We start from the raw sequence: 8,913 nt of genomic DNA on the forward strand, positions 1-8,913 counted from the left end.
CCGAATGCTTACGTATATAGCAAATATTGTTGTCTGAAAAAATCATAGAGATCGGTTGTATATATAGTATATATCTCATACAACCGATTGTTCAGATAAGAAACTTTTCGCAATTTCTACCCCATTTTAACAGCTATAAGCTTCAAATTTCACCGATTGCTTAAGTATATAGTATATATTGTTGTGTCAAAAAATCATAGAGATCGGTGATATATATAATATATATATGATTGTATATATAGTATATATATATTGTATATATATATTTTTTTTCCGATTTCGGCCCCATTTTAACAGCTAGAAGCTTCACATTTCACCAAATGCTTACGTGTATAGCATATATTGATGTCTGAAAAAATCATTGAGATCGGTGGTATACATAGTATATATCTCATACAACCGATTGTTCAGATAAGAAACATTGTGCAATTTCTGCCCCGTTTTAACAGCTACAAGCTTCAAATTTCACCAAATGCTTACGTCTTTAGCATATATTGTTGTCTTAAAAAATCATAGAGATCGGTGGTATATATATTATATACTTCATATAAACTGTAATTTTTCCCCTTTTTTACGGCTAGAAGCTTCAAAATTGTTGAAATATGATATATAAAATAGCAACCCTAAATTTGTAACAACGCGTATGTCATATAATATCACCCTTTTATTGTATTTGACATTTTGAGTGTCTTATTAAACGTTGAACAGTACACTCGTGTTTTCCTATTGATCTTTGGGAAAAACCTCAACATAACTTTTAACAGGTTATGGGCCCAGTAAGCGAATGTTAAATTGAAAGTTAAAAAAGTATATTTTTCATAAAAATGGGTTCGATGTACCAGATCGAGAAGCTGGACCATAAGAATTATGATTCTTTGTCCGTTCAGATGCGCAGTGTGTTGGTGCATTCGGAGCTGTGGAAAATAACTTCAGGGGAGTGCAAAAGAGACGGCACAGATGATGCTGACGAAGTGGCATAGTGGATTGCTCGCGACGAGAAGGCTTTGGCCATGGTCACATTAAGCGTGAAGCCAACGCAACTGAATTATTTGCGGCATTGCAAAACGTCGGCAGAAGCGTGGAAAAAACTTAAAGGAGTTTATCAGCCAAGTGGTCCGGTAAGAAAAGTTTCACTTTATAAAAAGTTATTGAGCCTCAAAATGTCAGAGGGTGAAAACGTTGCGGCGTATTTGAATGTGTTCACCACAATTATGGACAAACTAGCTGAAGTGGGCATAGAGCTAAATCAAGAGCTGGTTGCCATTATATTATTATCTAGTTTGCCAAAAGAATTCGAGAATTTTGCAATTGCAATGGAAACGAAGGACAATCTTCCAGCGGTTGACGTTCTAAAACTGAAGCTTCTAGAAGACGGCGAGCGTCGTGGTAGCATGCATGACAGCAAGCGTTTGCAGCGAAGTCGACGTCTAGCAGCAACAGAGAGAAGAAAAAATGTAATTACAACAATGTTACTTGCTATCGTTGTGGAAAAAAGGGCCATATAAAAAGCAATTGTTCGGCGAAATTAAACAAATCTGCTTTGGGTGCAACAGATTGCGAAACGTTCGACAGAGGAAAGTGGTGTTTAGAAAGCGGCGCGACAGCGCATATGTGTCGCGACCAAAAATTGTTCTCGCACTTTGTGAATCATACAGAGTGGATCGCATTGGCCGGTGACAACAGCATCCATGCAGAAGGTAAAGGCGATGTCAAAATACAAACGGACATGTTTGTTGTGACACTAAAAGACGTTTTATTCGTGCCGGGTATGAGAGGTAATTTTATATCAGTCGGTCGTGCAGTCGAGATGGGTTGCGCAGTAGTTTTTGGCAGCGAATTTGCAACATTTAAGAAAAACGGCGCCGATATTTTGCGTGTAAAAATAACAAAGCATTTGTTTATGCTGAGTAATGAGAAAAGTGGTTGTTTTGGTGCTATTCAAAGTGACGCAGTAATGTGGCATAATAGATTTGGCCATATAAATTATGCGGGTTTGAAGGAAATGTCAAACAAGTGCATTGTAAATGGTTTAGAAAATGTAGATTTTTCTGTGAAGCCATCGTGCCAAACGTGTATGCTTAGCAAAATACACACTCAACCATTTCCAAGTGCAGCAGAAAATAAATCAAAGAATTTGTTAGAATTGATACCAGCGGTGGGCACCACTACATTTACACGGTTACCAAATTGAGAATGTGTTAATAAACACGAACGCGTAGCGAGCACGAAAGCAAAATCAATTATTTATTTAGATAGACCCACCATTAAGTATACCGAAATAATCAGGATGAAGAGCTGAGTTGATTTAGCCATGTCCGTCTGTCCGTCTGTCTGTTTGTATGCAAACTAGTCCCTCAATTTTAGAGATATCTTGATAAAATTTGGTGAGCGGGTGTACTTGGGTGTCCGATTAGACATTTATCGAAACCGGCAGGATCGGACCACTATAGCATATATCCTCCATACAACCGATTTTTCAGAAAAAGAGGATTTTTGTCATATCTTACTCAATTTAATAGATTGAAGCTTCAAACTTCACCATATAATTTCATATATTGCACATATTGTTGCCTGAAAAATTGACGAGATCGGTCGTATATATAGTATATACCCCCACAACCGATTGTTCAGAAAAGACACTTTTCGTAATTACTGCCCTATTTTAAGAGCTAGAGGCTTCAAATTTCAACGAATGCTTACATATATAGCACATATTGTTGTTTGAAAAAATCATAGAGATCGGTTGTAGGTATATATAGTATATATCTCATACAACCGATTGTTCAGATAAGAAACTTTTGGCAATTTCTACCCCATTTTAACAGCTATAAGCTTCAAATTTCACCGATTGCTTACGTTTATAGTATATATTGTTGTGTCAAAAAATAAAGAGATCGGTGATGTATATAATATATATATGATGGTATATATAGTATATATATATAGTATATATATATTTTTTTTTGAGATATCGGCCCCATTTTAACAGGTAGAAGCTTCAAATTTCACCAAATGCTTACGTGTATAGCATACATTGATGTCTGAAAAAATCATTGAGATCGGTGGTATACATAGTATATATCTCATAAAACCGATTGTTCAGATAAGAAACTTTGCGCAATTTCTGCCCCGTTTTAACAGCTAGAAGCTTCAAATTTCACCAAATGCTTACGTATATAGCATATATTGTTGTCTGAATAAATCATAGAGATCGGTGGTATATATATTATATACTTCATATAAACTGTCATTTTTGCCCCTTTTTTACGGCTAGAAGCTTCAAAATTCATCAAATTTCATCAAATAGTTACGCTTACGTCTTATATTTTTGAAATACGTGATTCGTAGTCATATTTTTTACATGCAGACCACAAAAAACGTGAAGCTTTGCATCCTTACACAAAGTACCTACCTATTTTTATACCTTTCATGAAAATGAAATGGTATATTAATTTCGTCACGAAACCCAAAATTGTAAGTCCTTAAAGGAAACTAGATAGACCCACCATTAAGTATACCGAAATAATCAGGATGAAGAGCTGAGTTGATTTAGCCATGAACGTCTGTCCGTCTGTCTGTTTGTATGCAAACTAGTCCCTCAATTTTAGAGATCTTGATAAAATTTGGTGAGCGGGTGTATTTGGGTGTCCGATTAGACATTTGTCGGAACCGGCCGGATCGGACCACTATAGCATATATCCTCCATACAACAGATTTTTCAGAAAAAGAGGTTTTTTGTCATATCTTACTCAATTTAACAGATTGAAGCTTCAAATTTCACCATATAATTTCGTATATTGCACATATTATTGCCTGAAAAAATGATGAGATCGGTCGTATATATAGTATATATCTCCCACACCGATTGTTCAGATAAGAAACTTTTCGTAATTACTGCCCTATTTTAAGAGCTAGAGGCTTCAAATTTCAACGAATGCTTACGAATATAGCATATATTGTTGTCTGAAAAAATCATAAAGATCGGTGGTATATATAGTATACATATGGTGGTATCTATAGTATATATATGTTACCACGGCACATATTTATATAATATAAAAAACAAATATTCAGACACATAATACTCCAGACATAACAAACTGACAAAATTACTTAAGCCGCAACACATACAAAGCAAACCGTGTGAACAGTAAGCGGTAAATGGAAACCAAATTAAAATAAACAAACTCACCTGTGGGAAGCGCGTGATCAGCAGTTTTCAATTTCATCGCGGTAAAGCAAACGTAGGTTAGATTGTAAAAATTATTATTGTGTAAAGTCAGATATAAGTTTGCATTCAATAAAGGAGCACGTCTCCCGTGAAAAAAATTTATTTTTTTAGAGTTTCCGATTTGTAAAAGTTTAACTGGCGCCCGAGCAGGAACCAGCGTGCAAAAGTAGTATTAGCCCGAAAAACAAAAAGTACGGCTACGCGTGTGTAAACTAAATGCGGCATACACTTTACAAGGACCTGGATAAAAGTAGCGGCTAGAACCCTCAGTACCGGAAAGGAAACAGGTTAAATTCGAACCACTCATCAACCCCAAGGACCTTCGCTGGACCAATGTTTTTTATGTAAGATTTAGCTATGTAAGAAAGCAAAAAGTTATAAAAAGTGAATTCGTTTTTATTATGTAAAAGAAATTGCGGGATAAAAAAAAAATTATTATCGAAGATACAACTGTGAAAAGGAAAAATTCAGATCAAAAAGTTTAAAAAGAAGAATAATAATAAATCTTAGAAAAAAAAGAAACAAAAGCAAAAATAATAAGTGAAATTTCAAGAATTGACTTTGCAAATTTTTGAAAGGAAAAGATTTTTTTCAGAAAAAAGGAAACAAAACAAGTAAGGAAGGCTAAGTTCGGGTGTAACCGAACATTACATACTCAGTTGAGAGCTGTGGAGACAAAGTAAGGGAAAATCACCATGTTGTAAAAAGAACCTAGGGTAACCCTGGAATGTGTTTGTATGACATGTGTATCAAATGGAAGATATTAAAGAGTATTTAAGAATAATTGGACCATAGTTCTATAGATGGACGCCATTTAGGGATATCGCCATAAAGGTGGACCAGGCCTTACTCTAGAATTTGTTTGTACGATATGGGTATCAAATAAAATGTGTTAATGATAATTTTAAAAGGGAGTGGGCCTAAGTTCTATAGGTGGACGCCTTTTCGAGATATCGCCATAAAGGTGGACCAGGGGTGACTCTAGAATTTATTTTGTACGATATGGGTATCAAATGAAAGGTATTAATGAGTATTTTAAAAGGGCGTGGGCCTAAGTTCTATAGATGGACGCCGTTTCGAGATATCGCCATAAAGGTGGACCAGGGGTTACTCTAGAATTTATTTTGTACGATATGGTTATCAAATGAAAGGTATTAATGAGTATTTTAAAAGGGCGTGGCCTAATTTCTATAGATGGACGCCGTTTCGAGATATCGCCATAAAGATGGATCAGGGGTGACTCTAGAATTTGTTTGTACGATATGAGTATCAAATGAAAGGTGTTAATGAGTATTTTAAGAGGGCGTGGGTCTTAGTTCTATATGTGGACGCCTTTTCGAGATATCGCCATAAAGGTGGACCAGAGGTGACTCTAGAATTTGTTTGTACTATATGGGTATCAAATGAAAGATGTTAATGAGTATTTTGAAAGGGAGTGGGCCTTAGTTCTGTAGGTGGACGCCTTTTCGTAATATCGTTATAAAAGTGGACCAGGGTTGACTTTAGAATGCGTTTGTACAATATGGGTATCAAACGAAAGGTGTTAATAAGTGTTTTAAAACGGAGTGGGCCTTAGTTCTATAGGTGGACGCCTTTTCGGAATATCGTTATAAAAGTAGACCAGGGGTGACTCTAGAATGCGTTTGTACAATATGGGTATCAAATGAAAGGTGTTAATGTGTATTTTAAAAGGGCGTGGGCCTTAGTTCTATAGGTGAACGCCTTTTCGAGATATCGCCATAAAGGTGGACCAGGGGTTACTCTAGAATTTATTTTGTACGATATGGGTATCAAATGAAAGGTATTAATGAGTATTTTAAAAGGGCGTGGGCCTAAGTTCTATAGATGGACGCCGTTTCGAGATATCGCTATAAAGATGGATCAGGGGTGACTCTAGAATTTGTTTGTACGATATGAGTATCAAATGAAAGGAGTTAATGAGTATTTTAAGAGGGCGTGGGTCTTAGTTCTATATGTGGACGCCTTTTCGAGATATCGCCATAAAGGTGAACCAGGGGTTACTCTAGAATTTATTTTGTACGATATGGGTATCAAATGAAAGGTATTAATGATTATTTTAAAAGGGCGTGGGCCTAAGTTCTATAGATGGACGCCGTTTCGAGATATCGCCATAAAGATGGATCAGGGGTGACTCTAGAATTTGTTTGTACGATATGAGTATCAAATGAAAGGTGTTAATGAGTATTTTAAGAGGGCGTGGGTCTTAGTTCTATATGTGGACGCCTTTTCGAGATATCGCCATAAAGGTGGACCAGGGGTGACTCTAGAATTTGTTTGTACGATATGGGTATCAAATGAAAGGTGTTAATGAGTATTTTAAAAGGGCGTGGTCCTTAGTTCTATAGGTGGACGCCTTTTCGAAATATCGCCATAAAGGTGGACCAGGGGTGACTCTAGAATTTGTTTGTACTATATGGGTATCAAATGAAAGGTGTTAATGAGTATTTTGAAAGGGAGTGGGCCTTAGTTCTATAGGTGGACGCCTTTTCGGAATATCGTTATAAAAGTGGACCAAGGTTGACTCTAGAATGCGTTTGTACAATATGGGTATCAAAAGAAAGGTGTTAATAAGTGTTTTAAAAGGGAGTGTGCCTTAGTTCTATAGGTGGACGCCTTTTCGGAATATCGTTATAAAATTGGACCAGGGGTGACTCTAGAATGCGTTTGTATAATATGGGTATCAAATGAAAGGTGTTAATGAATATTATAAAAAGGAGTGGGCCTTAGTTCTATATGTGGACGCCTTTTCGAGATATCGCCATAAACGTGGACCAGGGGTGACTCTAGAATTTTTTGAACTATATGGGTATCAAATGAAAGGTGTTAATGGGTATTTTAAACGGGCGTGGGCCTTAGTTCTATAGGTGGATGCCTTTTCGTGATATCGCCATAAACGTGGACCAGGGGTGACTCTAGAATTTGTTTGTACGATATGGGTATCAAATGAAAGGTGTTAATGAGTATTTTAAAAGGGCGTGGGCCTTAGTTCTTAAGATGGACGCCTTTTCGAAATATCGCCATAAAGGTGGACCAGTGGCGACTCTAGAATTTGTTTGTACGATATGGGTATCAAATGAAAGGTGTTAATGAGTATTTTAAAAAGGAGTGGGCCTTAGTTCTATATGTGGATGCCATAAACGTGGACCAGGGGTGACTCTAGAATGTGTTTGTATGATATGGGTATCAAATTAAAGGTATTAATGAGGGTTTTAAAAGGGAGTGGCCCTTAGTTGTGTATGTGAAGGCGTTTTCGAGATATCGACCAAAATGTGGACCAGGGTGATACAGAACATCATCTGTCGGGTACCGCTAATTTTTTATATATGTAATACCACGAACAGTTTTCCTTCCAAGATTCCAAGGGCTTTTGATTTCGCCCTGCAAAACTTTTTCATTTTCTTCTACTTAATATGGTAGGTGTCACACCCATTTTACCGAGTTTTTTTCTAAAGTTACATTTTGCGTCAATAGACCAATACAATTACCATGTTTCATCCCTTTTTTCGTATTTGATATATAATTATGGCATTTTTTCATTTTTCGTAAATTTCGATATCGAAAAAGTGGGCGTGGTCATAGTCGGATTTTGGCCATTTTTTACACCAATACAAAGTGAGTTCAAATAAGTACGTCAACCGAGTTTAGTAAAGATATATCGATTTTTGCTCAAGTTATCGTGTTAACGGCCGAGCGGAAGGACATACGGTCGACTGTGTATAAAAACTGGGCGTGGCTTCAACCGATTTCGTTCTTTTTCACAGAAAACAGTTATCGTCCTAGAATCTAAGCCTCTACCAAATTTAACAAGGATTGGTAAATTTTTGTTCGACTTATGGCATTAAAAGTATCCTAGACAAATTAAATGAAAAAGGGCGGAGCCACGCCCATTTTGAAATTTTCTTTTATTTTTGTATTTTGTTGCACCATATCATTACTGGAGTTGAATGTTGACATAATTTACTTATATACTGTAAAGATATTAACTTTTCTTTAAAATTTGAATTTAAAAAAAAAAAATTTTTAAAAGTGGGCGTGGTCGTTCTCCGATTTTGCTAATTTTTATTAAACAGGCAAATAGTAATAAGTGTAACGTTCCCGCCAAATTTCATCATGATATCTTCAACGACTGCCAAATTACAGCTTGAAAAACTTCTAAATTACCTTCTTTTAAAAGTGGGCGGTGCCACGCCCATTGTCCAAAATTTTACTAGTTTTCTATTCTGCGTTATAAGTTCAACTCACCTACCAAGTTTCATCGCTTTATCCGTATTTGGTAAGGAATTACTGCACTTTTTCGATTTTTCGAAATTTTCGATATCGAAAAATTGGGCGTGGTTATTGTCCTATATCATTCATTTTAAATAGCGATCTGAGATGAGTGCCCAGGAACCTACATACCAAATTTCATCAAGATACCTCAAAATTTACTCAAGTTATCGTGTTAACGGACAGACGGACGGACGGACATGGCTCAATCGAATTTTTTTTCGATACTGATGATTTTGATATATGGAAGTCTATATCTATCTCGATTCCTTTATACCTGTACAACCAACCGTTATACAATCAAATTTAATATACTCTGTGAGCTCTGCTCAACTGAGTATAAAAAGGAAAGAAAAGAAAAATTCGTATAAAAAATTTAAGAAGAAGAATAATAA

Source organism: Eurosta solidaginis, chromosome X, assembly GCF_040869045.1.
Source record: "Eurosta solidaginis isolate ZX-2024a chromosome X, ASM4086904v1, whole genome shotgun sequence".
Classification (NCBI taxonomy): Eukaryota; Metazoa; Arthropoda; class Insecta; order Diptera; family Tephritidae; genus Eurosta; species Eurosta solidaginis.